The 15,831-nt window shown below is 34.8% G+C and overlaps 1 pseudogene; it reads right to left on the bottom strand.

Moving 5' to 3' along the window:
- The window catches only part of LOC108481926 (lariat debranching enzyme-like), a 33,104-nt pseudogene extending 21,548 nt beyond the window's left edge, over positions 1 to 11,556 (bottom strand).
- Positions 11,557 to 15,831: the final 4,275 nt, after the last annotated feature.

Genomic DNA, 15,831 nt, shown 5'->3' with positions numbered 1-15,831 from the left:
AAAATTTATACCTTAAAAGAAAGACTAGCACTACCTCAACTCACTCGTTCGGAAGAAGCTACCGCTGATTCATGAATTCAAACCTTTTCTTTTCCTTTTTCGAGAGAGAGAAAGAAGCTAATGACAATGGATCTTGATTTAACGGTGAGAAACTTTGGGTTTTTGTTTTATAACATAACAATATTATAATATTTTTCTTTTATTTTCATCGGTAAAATAAAATATTTAGAGGGGTAGAGTAATTGGAGCTCCCTTTTCATGAAATTCAAGACAATGAGAGAACAGTGCAAGATATAACAAACCTGGTTGGCGTAACTGATACCCATGTTTTGCCCAAGCACGCACATAGTTTGGCTTCAAAGCTAGTGCCTAAAGATCCAGACAGAGACCAAAAGACTAAATTCAATAGTGCTGAAAATATGGCCACCACAGGTAAGGGAAGTTTATCATCAAATAATTTTAAATGGACAATCTCAGTAACAGAGGCTAAACAAATCAAACTGCATATGCAAGATCTGAATGCATTCAAAAGGGCATTTTGAAAGAGATGATCAAGGGTTCATGTAAATTGAGGAAGTGCATAATCAAATCATCTAAATTAACAAATACCTTCAACAAATCAAATAACTAATTACATGGAGCACATTCCCCTCTTTATTGATGCTTGCACAAGCAAAAGTTTATCATTGGGCAATAATCAGCACATTGTCTATGCATAATAACATAATTAATTTAAATATTCTGTTATTGTTTTTAAGCTGCAAAAAAGTTCAGAAAATGAATGGAGAAGCAAAGCATACAAATATTTGGTCAACAACTTTTTTCTCTTTGCGAATCAGATAGCGAACTCAAAACTTTCCCTTCAATGAGATTAGGCTCCAAAGTGTCCACATCTGACGGTAGTATCCCACGTACTCTAAAGCAATTGCCTTCACTGTTTTAAGATTGTCACGTACCACCTATGGCACACAGATGGAAAACAAAAGTCTCTAATTGATCGTATTACGACAAATATTCAACCCCCAACAACATAGACCACAAAGAGACCAATTGTTCCAGTGTGAGCAAATTGAAAAGAAAGCAAAACAAAGCAGAATACCGCAAGCAAAAATCATCTTCAAGCATCATTAAAAATTAGGACAACATGAACCTTTCAAATGTAACCGAACTACCTTCCTGCTACAGCACTCTTTCAGCAAAGTTCTTGCAATACTAAAATGCAAAAGCAATAACTCAATTAAGTTTTATGAACCCTCAAAAACTGTCCAGTTTAGAAATCAGATCAGGGCTTAGGCAAATTAGATTTTAATTGCTAAATAAGCAAAGATCCCAAAAATATAGAGATGCGAAATGCTTTATCCTACAAGAGCACTCACTAATAATGAGCTTAAATCCCTCTCTTATAACAAATGAAACTAAATCGTACTAAAATGCCCCTGTAGAAAAATGAGCCTAAGTCAAAATTAAAGTGCAAACGTGAGACGCATAAAAGCAAAATAATTAAAAGAAAGCGGATGGTACTTGCAACAACAAAATACACACAAACACAGAGGTCATACGCATTGGAGCCTCTGGTAATGTAAATAAAATCATAAATTCATAAAATTTCAGGCAAAATATGGAGATAACATAATTGGAGGGATATCCATTCATCAATTTTATTAGGCATAACACACAATTTTATTACCATAAAAAATTGTACAAAAGAAAAAAAATCAAAGTCAATCACCATTATAGAGCCCCAAACCCGAGCCAGATTTCACTGTGTCGATGGGGTTGGAGGTTTCCATGTGGTAGTCAGGAAAACCATCTACCATGATCTCACAGATATTATCAATCTCCTTACTCCGACATGGTTGCTTAGGACTCAAGGCAGAGGAGTAGCAATGAAGGCTAGTTCCTTTTTCTGATTCAGCCAGTGAGACATTTTGACAGTCCCTCGTATCATGTAATCTTGAAGGAGGATGTCAGACGAGTTTTTCCCACATTGATGAAAGCGAATTAGCAGTCCCGCCAAGGTGCTGTCAGGCGTAACTTGAGCTGTATTTAGCATCTCCTGAGACTGATTCTGCTGTTTTTCCACTCTCTGGAACATTGATTCTGTAGCTCCAGCATGGTGAAGTTAGTTAGTCACTAATAATTGGGTATATAATACTTGTATGTAAGCATCACAGCTAGGGCCAGCATTCATCATTCAAATCAGGACAAATAAGTATTTAATGGTCCATGTTACAAATGATCGGGTGGGAGCATCAGATTCAGCATGGGGAAGGGAGGGGAGGCAGGGTTATAGATCCCAAAATCTATAAAATTACAAGTTAATTCATGGTGAAATTATAGTTTGAGCCTCAAAATAATGAAATTTTGATTTAATCATTCTCAAAAATATAAAGTTATAAACTAATATATTTTAGCTCATACAAAAATGTGTAACTTAGTCTCGATCCCAAAAAAAATTCTGGTTTCACCCCTACGATCCAGAAATGTGTCCATTATAGATATGTTAAATCATTTTCAAGTTTAGAAATTACCCGACTTATTGCCAAAAGAATTGTCACAATCCTCTCAGTGGCATCCTTAGCCTAAAAGTAAATGAAAAATGTTTGTGCAGTCAGATTGATTAGAGGTAATTAAGTTCATACACTATATCATGTTAACAAGTTGACTTTTCATCCAAAAAGGAAATAAGATGACAACCATCTAAATATTCTAGTAGCAAATCTAAATAACAAAGAATGCATTCGCTAACCAACAATTAATTGAGCTAAAAGAAGATAAAAAACGAAGGATAGTGTTTTGTAACGACTGTGACAGTAATATCGAGATGCCCTAATCATGATAGTGATAAGTGGCATAAATATGCAAACATATATGGTGAGTTTCTTAAATCCAAAAGATAGAACCATTAAAGGAAATACTTTTAGCACCTCAAAGAAGGAAAAGCATCAAAATATCACCGTATTATTTACTAGAAAAAGTAGCGTTTGAAACTGAATCAGAGGGTTTGTGAGGTGGAGCTGTTTGAGAAAATTCACAAGGTTTGGCTCTTCTGTTTTCCATCCTGCTCTTAACCCATTGACGACAATCTTGCATGTCGAGCTGTGTTCTCCTACATATTCCAGCAGCAGTTGTCAGCTCACTAGTTCTTGTAGAGTAATAGTGCTTGCAAAAATAGAAAATTGAACATTTTCAAATAAAACCTACTCGGGATGATGGATTCCCATAATTCATTGGCATATGAATCTTGTTTAAGTTGATATTTGCAAGGCCAATGGATGTTAAGGCTCCAGGGTGAGATCCTAAGCAGGAAACGAGCAATGAATGATCATAACAAAATAAAAATTAAAAAAAAAAACTATTTCCAGAAAAATGAAGGGGCCAAATACAACACCTGAGAATTATTTCGAACACCAAAATCGTGAAGTGCAGCGTCATCATCAGGGAGCTTCTCATTGTGGTGTGCTAGGCAGAAATTAGCCCAAACGTGCCTCCTACAACCACAAACAAAGTAAACATTAAAAGAAAAAAAAATTAATCTTCAAAAATAGAACTTTATAGTAAATGTAATTGCTCTGTTTTTTTTTTTCTCTCTCTAATACATTTCACTTATCATACACTCTTGTAATCACAGAATTCACAACATAAGCAAACTATCCCACAGTAACATTAGAGGAAGCGGCTTACACTCAAACCAAGATTGCAATATCAAGGCATTGTTCCAAAAGACAAAAACCAACCAAAAAAACAAAGAATTATACCCTAGTGTACTTACATCAGCATAATACAAAGAATTAGCAAGCTCAGGCAGCGCAAGAGTACCATACTTTGGGTGATGACGTAACCATCCATACAGATACTTTAAAGCAGCAGTCTGTTCCAATTCTGAACTTTTCAAACAGTATTATTTGTTTGACACTCCAAAATTTTAATCTCACCTTGATTAAAGGGATAAGCATTCACTAACCATTTGTATGACTCACACCAAGAGCAAGAAGTACTTCCAGATTGGTAGGATCGGCCTCCTGAGCACGCATCATTGCTGCAATAGCCTGTACAGAGATATCTAATCAGTGAACTACATTTTTTCTACAAAGTCAAATATATGGACCCCATTAAAAACCACATAAAACTGCAGATGCATTAATCAAGAATAACAGAAGTATAAAAAGGTCTAGCATCATCCATGTAAGTCTCAAGATAATGACAAGCAGACACATTAATCATCCAAAACAATTTGCAGTAAATGTGAGACATTACACTTCATAGGCTTGATATAGACATAGTTTAAGATGGAACCTTATCCATTCAAATTAATTTCAATTAAGCCAAAAAGGTTTTGACATGGTTCAAGAATAAATAGAAGCGGATGATAAGTGAAATGTAATGCACTACTAGTTCATGTGACAACAAACGATAATAGGTTAGATCCAGAACATTAGCAGCCAGGCAAAGACTGCGGCCTTAGATCTGCTACTCTGACTGAAGCCTCAGGCCACTAAGATAAACGTAATACCAATCATATTGCAAACTTCAATGTTTAAACGAAAAATAGCTCCTTCTGTCCCTTTCCAGTAGAAGTTTTCATATACAAGAAATGAACATTGCATGGTACACCAACATGGCTATATCAAGCCAGCAAATAAAACACAAAATGTAGCAGTTCAAGAAAATAGATCCTTTGTGTTCAAAAGGTTTTCTTGCTTGCTTAATCAATAGGTTGTTCTGTTTCCTAAAATATGATGGTATTCACAGGGCATTAGACAAGATTAAAAATGATTTACATTTAGGTGGAATAGAAAGGTAAATGGTCAACCTTGCCAGGCAAAGAATCATAACCAAAGATGATGAACAGATGGCTGAACTAGACAAGCAGTCACATCTCTTAATAGAAATTCTTGTAGTATTAAAGAACACAAAAACAATGTCTTTTGGTGTAAGAATACACATGACCTATCCAACTCTGACAAACTAGGGCAAAGTGGATTACCTGCTGGTCATCATCATTTTCAGCATGGGTTATTCCTAACAATCTCCAACCTTCAGCATTCTCAGGATTTTTCATAACTTCAGCCTCTAGGGCAAGCACTACTTCACTCAAAAGTCCTTTCCTGAATAGCTCTTGACCTTCTTTTAAAGGAATTTGATGACCAACATATGGATTCATATCAGAAAATACATAGACACCCCTTGAAGCGTCCGGCCGCTGAGGAACCTACAAGTTTTCACAACCAAAACATTCATGTAGAATTAAAAGAGGTTATTAAGTGAACTTCTTCAAGGCTACCAGACTTACTCATCATATGAATTTGCCCAGTTATCAGACAAGCTTATCCCAAAGCCCCCTCACCAACTTGACGACCAAATTCTTCTGCCCAGTCATCAACATGCAACTTTGAGAATTCATTGACCCATTGATCATCGACAGACTCTTGTTGCAATCTTTCAGCACCAAATTCATTGGCCCAATGGTCAGGTCCACGGAAAACCTATTAACCATCAAGTCAAGAACAATTAATGAAATGAAGAAAATTAAATAAGAATAAGAGCTTTGCACGGTTTAAGAGTCTCAAAATAATACATAACACGCAGAATCATTAGTCGCACTTTGTATCCTGAATAAACAAATCAAAAGACCCTAGTTGCTCGCATACAGTAGCAAACTCCTCAGCCCATTGATCAGGTTGAAGCAAATCAAAGAACCACCAACCAGAGTAGCAGATACTGTATAATAAGAACATTTATACAAATTACAATATTTTTAGCTGGTTTAATACCAAACAGAGATATACAATTACAAGAATCAACAGTGACAGTTTATCTTCTAACTTATTATAATCAATAAGCTCTCACTGCTCAATTTAGTAGCAAACTCCATGACCCATTGGTTTGGCCCATAGAAATACTAAGAACCACCAAAAGGGTGAGTAGCATATTTTAAAAATAACAAATACAGATAATCTCATATAAGATTTACAGGTTTAGTTGATTTAAAAGTTCAACTGAAGATGTAATAATACAGAATCATTAGTCATTCACACTTTATTTGCTAAATCAACTGAAGATGTAATAATACAGAATACTCAGGAATGTGTCATAGCTAAGAATCAATCATAATAGTAGGACGAAAACTAAGTGTTTGAATTGATTGCAAAGTTATACTTTTTTCAAGGAACACTTCCTTGCGAATGTCAAATATCCAGTATGCCCTCGAGTTTCAGCAGATGGCCAAGCCATGATTCTCGGAGAACTTGCATTGTCCCCCACACTTGCTTCACTTGAAGGCGGCCTCCTCTTGTGTGGAGAGCATGCAATGGAATTCCCATCATTGACCTTCGAGTGATCCATTTTCCATTCACAGATTTCATACATGCGGAGCAGTATTTCAAAGGTCCATATATCTCTGCATATTACAAGCAAAGCTCATGATGCTTTAAAAGAAAAACTGCTTGAACAAGATAGGATAACTTGTTTCTAATATGTTACCTATAAAGTCAGATCTCAGAGTTTCACATGAACGTTGCACTTGCTCCATGCACGGTGAGAAGGAACACAGAGTTCCATCTTGTTTCAACATGTTTCAACCTGAAGGAATGGCTAGCCAAGGTTGTGGTAGGTCCAGAAATACGGAGTCAGCCAACCCAGAAAACTGATCGGGAAATCCCTCACCCTGAATATCTCGGACTCCCATAGTGACTAAAGTGCTTATTCCAGTCCTCTCGAAGTCATAAAACATTCCTTCTTTTGCGAACCAACACAGAAGAATCAAAGAAAAATAAACAACCATCCTTGGATCTTTCAATTATCAGTTACACAAACAAAAACCATATAATGGGATAAAATATGCATCATAAATGAGTCCTACGCAAGGTTCCATAAAACCGAGATAATTTCGAGACTACAAAGCATGACAGCAACAGAATGTCGTATTTCAAAGAATACATCTACCTGAACAGACTTCTTAAATCTACCTAGAATTCAAGCTCAACCTAAGCAGTTTCTAAAATCATATTTCATAACAATCTTTGAAACCAAAATTTCATAACACTAATGAAACTAATAAAGATCTGTAAACTGAGACAATTAGAGACAATGAAGTATCACAGAACCAAATTGTAGATCTATGAAGACATCAACTCAAGATAACCCAGTATTCAAGTTTAACCTACGCAATTACTGTATCATATTTCATCACAATGCACTTTTGCAAACAATAAATATTTAGGCTTACCTAGCTGAGGCAGCCCTCTGTTCATGGAAATCAAAGGTATACACATATCCCGTAGGCACCACAGCCCTTGCAAACGATGTTGTTAATGAGCCACAACCGGTCTCGAATTCAAGAACCAAACAACCCGGAACTACTTCCAAGTACATAATCGAAAAGCTAATATCCGCAATATAAAGAATCTGAGTCCTATGACTTAGAACCAAAGTCCAAAACTCCAGTGTCGAAGCCAATAGGTAAAGGAATCCACCTCTGTTGCTGAAAATTATGGAACCAAATGGCTTCCCGATCCAACCTGAATGTTTAAATACACTGAAACGATTTTGAAGAACCGAATTCTCACACTCTTTAACAGCTTTCATAGTATCATGCCTCTCATATACAATAATCAAATTCCATCTCTAATGCAGAGATTGAAAGATATCTTCATCGAGGAATCAATAAGCAATATCCTTAAAATACGGAAAACACATTCAATTGAAAACACCGATGATGTTGGACTAATATGCAATTTCTGTACCAAAATTTACTCCCCAAAACGAAAATATTTACCACATATCCAAAGTTCCATTAAGAATAAACTATCACCAAGAATGCCAGGAAGACCCAAATTCATTAATATATATATATATATATGCATATAAATAGGAAAAGAGCATCACCATTGTCAATGGAGATACCCATTATATTTGTAGTTTCTAAAGGTCGATTTCTTGATACGGGAAAATTCTCAGGACATGTATCATTCTTGTGATTTCATGCAACCCAGCTCCATCAAATCTCTAAACTTGTATCTACAATAGGTATCCTTGAGAAGTACTCACATCCATCTCCGAGTATGCACTTATCAGCCATCAAGTTGAATTTTTATCAGTATGACTTCTTGCTGTGCTAGAGAAGAATCTTCCTTTTTCTCCATGACCTGCTGGATACCTTCTTCATATCCTTCCATGAAACTCTTAAGAGCATCTCTATATGCAGAAGCCCTTGTCATGTATAACCTCTCTAAAGCAGGCCCCAAAGTCTCCATCCCTCCTCTTGCAGCAATCGCTATTAAATCATTTCCATAGACAACATCAAAACAATGAAAAATTCAACAAGATAAACTATAATGCGAGGAAAATAAGAGAGAAGAAAGGGTGAGAGGAGAGAAATTTGGCCTAAAAAATTTTAGTTGAAAAAAAGAAGCTGTACCGACAAGGTAAATGATGACAGAATAAGTAGAAAATTATCATGAGTTAAAAATTTTCTTTCTAAAATCAGTTAAAGAAATATATATTAAGATGTTCAGAAAGTAGAATGTTGGCAGATGGCACATCATGCTATAATTCTTCAGAGTGATGCCAAAAAGAAGAAAAAAAGTACCTAGGTAGCATAAGATAATGATATGATTGTCACTGTAATGGCTATAGACAATGAAACCCAGATAACTAAGACTGCTAGGAGATAAATAGTAATTTTATAACTTCCTTAACAACTGAACCTTGGTCTGGTGAAGAAGGGATTCACCAAAAATATGCCAATGGAAGCGTAAAATATAAGACTTGAACACAGGTGCCAACAACATAATAAAACAAAATGCAATCACGGATGACTCTGAGCAGAAAGGGGAAAAATAAATCAAAGAATAAATTCCATGCAACCTCTAGACAAGTTCTACTGAAAAAATTGAAATGAAAACCTAACTGAACTCAAGCATTACGGGACTTTGTTCCTTGACCTCCGTAAGATGTCTCAAGCACGAATCGAATGGTTTATTGCACATATATTATGCCGCATATTTTTCAAGTCATGCTATATACTTCTTGATTCATTACAGACGACTTACAGGAACATTTCAAGATAAGAAACCACAAAGTAAAGTTCCTCACCAATATCCTCCAAGGTCGAAGGTTCTGTGTCTGTACTCCTACGCTTATCTCCATTGGATTTACCTTCAGTCCCATCATCCTTCTTATAATCGTTTGGTCTAAGATCAGGACCAATATCCCTTACCCAACTTGCAGCATAAAGCCTAAGGCCACCTTCAAGACCTAAAGAAAGATCATAGGATTTTACTACTTATATACTAAAAATAAATAAACGCCTCTTATTCCCTAATGCATAGGCAAATAATAGGTTCTTGAGCATTATTTGACATTCAAGTGGTTAAGTTACCCATCAAGTAAGCAGAACAGTACATAAAAGTCATTTGATCATTTTGATATCCCGATGATCTAAATTCCATCCTGATCACCAGCTAGCATCTCTGAAATTTCAAATTTCCATTATGCTTCTTTAAAATTTGTTATATGGAACAAAAGCAAAAAAATATATATTATAAAAAGGAAGTGGCAAAATAATCATATTTGAGTAGAAATTGCCAACAGTTCAAACGTAAAGTACTTCCAAACATACGTTCTTGATTTAAAGCAAAAAACCATGCATTTTTTTTCTTCCAAAAATAGGCTTCAGAATTCTTAAATGTTTTGCTTACAGCAATAGCAGCGACGCAAAAAAAAAAAAAAGAGAGAAGAGGCTAATTTACAAACCAAGCTCACTATTTTACTATGATAGAGAAATGAAAAAGCCATGCTGTTTAAACTGGCAGTAATATCTAAACTACAATCCAATACTAATATAGCTTCCCCATCACATAAACCATAAAAAAATACAATTATATAAAGGGGGGAAATCCAAAATCTAACAGCATTCATCATTAAAACCCAGAAAATCTATGGATGAAGCACGTGATTTCAATATCACAAAAATAAAATAAAATAAAATAACAGAAACAGTTGAGAAGGAAGAGATGAAAACGGATGAGAGAGGAAAATTTTGAAGAGAAAGAGATGGTGAAGAAATGGGAAGGAAGGGAATTTGAAAGAAATGGTGAAGAAACGGGCAGAGGGGATCTTCTCCTGCCAACGGTGACTATTGCTATTTAATACACTCATTTAATGAAGTGATAATTGAGTTGTTTACCTTCCAAATTTTCATTTAATACAATTTAATATTCTCAACTCCTAAATATATTTATTTTTAAAATAATACTATTTACCATATCAAATATATAAAGAGTTAAAAAAGATAGTTAAAATCTAGTAGATCAGTGATGTTAAATGTGGTGACTAACATAGAGAAGCCTAAAATTTGAGATAGTTCTGGGGCATTTCAAACTAAGAAATGTCAATTTCATTTTACCCATATATTTTAAATGTAAATACTTTAATCTTTTCTAGCAATTCATAAATAATTTTATTGTTAGAAAATTTTATAAAATATATATCTAAAAATATAAAGGAGAATATAACCTAAAATTTTGAACTATAAAGAGAATATATATCTTGAAAAGAGCATAACAAGATTTGACCTTTAGAAAAGTTATATTCAATTTTTATAGATTGAAGATACAAACTTTCCTTAAATATTACTATCATGATGTGCTTAGACCCAGATAAAATTAGGCCTATTTTTCCATACTTTTGTTTTGCTTAAGTCTTGATAGTTTTATGTGTTTTTGCAGTTTAATAATAACCCAATATTTTTCTTCAAAAAACCCTAAACCAACGTAGGGATATCCTTCGAATGGGATATAACCAAGCTGAAATATCCCCAAACCAGGATATCTCTGAAATGGGATATCCCTGCCTGGAATAAAAGTGACAGGTAGTCCGATCCAGAAGCATAAAAAATCTAAACAGGACAATAAAACAACTGATCCGAGCAGTGAAAACTCTGAACCAGGACGAAATATGAAGGGGATATCCCCAGAGTAGCTTATACCAAGCCGGGATATGACAGGGATATTCATGGTTGGAATAAGAAGAAAAATCAAATACAACAGGACATTAAAAAAATCTGTACCGAATTCAAGCTAAGCCCATTAACCCCCAGCCCCAATAATATTCTGCTGAGCAAGAAATAAAAAGATAGAGCTGACAAAAACTCGCTGAAAATAAATGTAGAAAGGCAAAGACAAAATCAGCTTTATGATATATTATATTTATCTGAGTGTTCTGTATTTTATATTTAAAATAAATAGGTAAACCCAAAACAATTCATTAGTTTAACAGATTATTAATTGAAAGCTTCAAAACTTGGTTATTCGACGTGATTTCTCCAAAACTCCTGAAGAGGTCGTTTCCTGAACTAGAATAATCCTAAACTGGCCTATCACATGCCGAACGCTGTAACATCATCAAAACTGAGTGGGACAAGGTAAATAGAAAACTCTTTACCCTTTTGAGGCCATGAAGCAGGAGTATCCCTGGAGTCCGATGCATTATCAAGAACATAAGGAAGATCTAGCAATTTCAAGAAAGATACAGTCTGAAGATTACGGAGAGAACCTACACAATGTGAGAAAATTTTAAAATTTTAATAATTAAAAAGGAAATCAAGCAAAAGCAAATTGCAAAAGTCATGATTATTCTAGTAGCAAAACTAAATAAAAAAGAATGCATTCGCTAACCAACAATTAATTGAGCTAAAAGAAGATAAAAAATGAAGGATAGCATTTTGTAAAGACTGTGACAGTAATATCGAGATGCCTAATCATGATAGTGATAAGTGGCATAAATATGCAAACATATATGGTGAGTTCCTTAAATCCAAAAGATAGAACCATTAATGGAGATACTTTTAGCACCTCAAAGAATGAAAAGCATCAAAATATCACCATATTATTTACCAGGAAAAGTAGCGTTTGAAACTGAATCAGAGGGTTTGTGAGGTGGAGCTGTTTGAGAAAATTCACAAGGTTTGGCTCCTCTGTCTTCCATCCTGCTCTTAACCCATTAACAACAACCTTGCATGCCAAGCTGTGTTCTCCTACATATTAGAACAACAGTTTTTGGCTCACTAGTTCTTGTAGAGTAATAGTACTTGCAAAAATAGAAAATTGCACATTTTCAAATAAAACATTAGCCCACCCCACCCAAGAGAGAGAGAGAGAGCGAGATGAGTGGCTTGGTCAAAACAAAAATGTCATATATACACACCCAAAGTCTCCACGTCGGAAGGTCAAAGGAAAGACGGTTCAATTTCCGTGTTATTGCCAGCCAATCTTCATAGTATTGAACCTCATAAGGTCCCGGATCAGATTAAATATCAACAATCTAAAAGACCAGATAAAGCCAAAATTCATTAATAAGCTTCCAGCAAAGACCAAAAGAAAGAACCTAAATGAAATGGTTTGAGTAGGATGGTTTTAGTTTTTCTAGCAGCAGGCTTGCTTCCAAGAGTCCCTTGCGGGATCTAGTAAATAGACAAGTAAAAAAACTTCAAACCCAACCTAAACAATAATTACGTGCATTGTAAATTCCGGAAAGTCCACCGATACCGATATTGCCAAACTTCACAACCCCAGCAAACTCCAAGAAGTATATATTAGGTGTTTCCCATCCCCGTAATACCTAAAGTTCACACATCTCAATTGCAGAAGGTAAAAGGCAAAGGCAAAGGCAAAGGCAAAAGGATTTATAAAGAAGGAAACAAAAAGTCTTGAGATTTGTCATTCTTTTAAAAATATTATTATCTGTTTTTTTTTTTATTGATTTTACATATAAAAATATCATCACAATAAAATAATTTACTTTGTAAAAGAAAATATTTTTAATTATTACTTAAATGTGTATTTATATACTATATTATCAAATCTATACTATATATAATTACACATTTAACTTTTCGACTAAAATTGTGGAGTCTTGGAGATGATGACATGATCAATGCATTTGGTTTTGAGAATACGAGATATGATAAAGCTAATTTGTTAAAAATTTAGTATTATAAGAGCATTAGAATTTATTTAAAATGTCAACTAGAAATTAATGTACTTGTACCACATTTACTTTGCCATGGAACATTGTGAACTTGTGGAATGACTTGGATCAGAAAACAGGGATGGCCGGAATGATTGAATGTCATTATGAAAGCTTGTTCAGGCCAGTGTTTTCTCCTCTTAGAATATCTCCCAGAACCTTTTGAGACAACATAAGGTAAAAAATGTACCTGCAATACACATAAAAACATCTCAGGAGGAGGAATTCTTCATGTTTATAATTTACATGCCGCCAGCTGCTAGACATTATAGCCCCATTAATTGTGAGCCAAATTTCTAGATCAATTTTAAGTTGAGATTCCTCTAAATAATATTTATAAAAACCTACTCGGGATGATGGATTCCCATAATTCATTAGCATATGAATCTTGTTTAAGTTGATATTTGCAAGATCAATGGATGTTAAGGCTCCAAGGTGAGATCATAAGCAAGAAACGAGCAAAGAATGATCACAAAAAAAAAAAAACCATTTCCAGAAAAGTGAATGGGCCAAATACAACACCTTCTAAAGATGAAAACCACAATACCCACAGAAATAAAAGAAAATAAAAGGCAGCTGAAGTGAAAATCATACCTGAAATCACTATCCGATGTAGAAGGAGATTTCAATATCACAGAAAACCAGAAAAGGCAGAGAGTTCCTCCTGAAATACAATGATTGATACCTGAAATGAAACAATGATTTCTAAAGCTGTAGATTTGAAAGACGGAATGAAACAATGATTTCTAAAGCTGAAAACCAAAAACCCTAAGAAAAACCCACTGAAATACAAGTAAAAAAGCATGGAGCTGAAACTAAAAAAGAGATTGATACCTGAAATGAGTCTCCGTTGAAGCAGCGAATTCCAAAAATCACAAAAACCAGAAACGCCAGAGAAAACATAGGGTTTCTCTCTCACGAAAACTCTCTTCCTACAATAGCATGTGTTTTTTTGGCCTGTGGATACCCAAAGCTAAAAAAGAATGACGGGAAAACTTCGAAAAGAGACCGAGAGTGAGAGAGAACCGCCGAAGAAATGGGGAGCAATGGATTGGATAGATATATTTGAGGATTTAAATTTGGAATAATGGGAAGGAAGCTGGCCTCATCGGAGGTAAGACGCTGGAAAGTGTGTGGAGGCAGCAGCAGCGGTTTGTTAGAAAGGACAATAAAGGAGGAAGAGGGAAAAAAAGAAAAACAGTAGAAAAATGGAGAAAAGGGAAGGGAATAAAGGGAGAACCGAACGCGAGAGAAATGAATTAAGAATTTTATATTATTTATTTTGAAAACGGTTTGAATTTTGTTTTATGTTTTGAAAAAATTGCGGACTGGATATTAAAATAACTAAATAAGCAGTATATACATAAAACTGAATAAAACCCAAAGCAAGAAAGCGAGATAATAATAAAAGAACTAACTAAATGAAGACTCAAAACCAGTCCATTACATGGGATATAACCTAATCTCAATAACCAAGTAATCCAAAACTTAAGTGGTCCACAGCCCCAACCACTAAAACTAAAGCCCAAAAACACCAGCCCAACCACAAATCCTAAACCAAGCCCCAAGCCTCACACCCCTAAACCCAAACCCAGATATCCCACGAATGGGATAAACCTAGCCGGGATATCCTAAGGCGGGATATCCTAAGTCGGGATATCACTAGAATAGGATATCCCTGGCCGGGATTAGAATGACAGGTAATCCGGTTCAGACACGAAAAAAATCTGAACCGGCTACCAAAACAACTGAACCGGACAATAAAAATACAGAACCGGGACAGGATATGTGTGAAAATTCTAGGAATAGCTTATTCCGAATGGGGATAAGACATGGATATCCCTCATGCGGAATAAGAACGAAAATTAACTAGAACAAGAAAAAAACGATTTTTTAATTAATTTCCTCAATAGTCATTCAGTCCCAGTAATTTTCCTAATGCCCCGAGCTTCTCTTTGACGATACGATACCGTCTCAGATCTTCATTTCATTTCCATTTCATTCCAGAATTTTTTTTTCTTCGAAATTACCACTTGGGCCCTTTTTTTTTTTTGAAAAAAAAATTCAGTATGATTTAATTAGTGTTTTCTTATTCCCTCAACAAATATAATGTTTTTACTAGTTGAAAAAGGGAAAACCAGGAGACAATAAAAAGGAAAGAAACAAGAAAATGTTTACATTTACCTTCTGCTAATCAGTTAGGGTTTTAGGGTGGATACCTACATAGTTGTTTGAAACATATCTTCGCTATAAAATCTCATAGGACTGAAAGATTTGTAAGAAAATGTCCTTAAATACGAAGGGAAACAAACAATCAAAAAAAATAAAACACATAACAAGCGATAAACTATCAAAAAAAAAATGAGGACATCACAAGATTTAAAAAGACAAATATAAGTAGTGCTTCATAAGGCTGAACACCAAAACGAATAACAAAAACACACTGAAAAAACTAAAATAGAAGCATAAATCTGAACACTAAAACAGAGATGAAAACTTGTTCTAAAGATGAAAACCATAATACCCACAGAAATAAAAGAAGATAAGCATAGGTCTGAAACTAAAAAAGACGTGAAAAGAAAAAGTTAGTAGAAGTGAAAATCATACCTGAAATTACAATCCGATGAAGGGTGGGATTTCAATATCCTGCTGTAGCAAGTATGTTCTTTTGGCATGTGTTTACACAAACTATACAAAAGAAATCAGGAAAAAAAATGGAAAGATACCCAGATAGAATCTGGGTAGTAAAGAAAGGGAGGAAGAGAAAATAAAAAAACAATAATAAAAAGAAAAGAAAAAGAA

Source organism: Gossypium arboreum, chromosome 4, assembly GCF_025698485.1.
Source record: "Gossypium arboreum isolate Shixiya-1 chromosome 4, ASM2569848v2, whole genome shotgun sequence".
In the NCBI taxonomy this organism is placed as follows: Eukaryota; Viridiplantae; Streptophyta; class Magnoliopsida; order Malvales; family Malvaceae; genus Gossypium; species Gossypium arboreum.
This window is presented reverse-complemented; position numbering and strand designations above follow the sequence as displayed.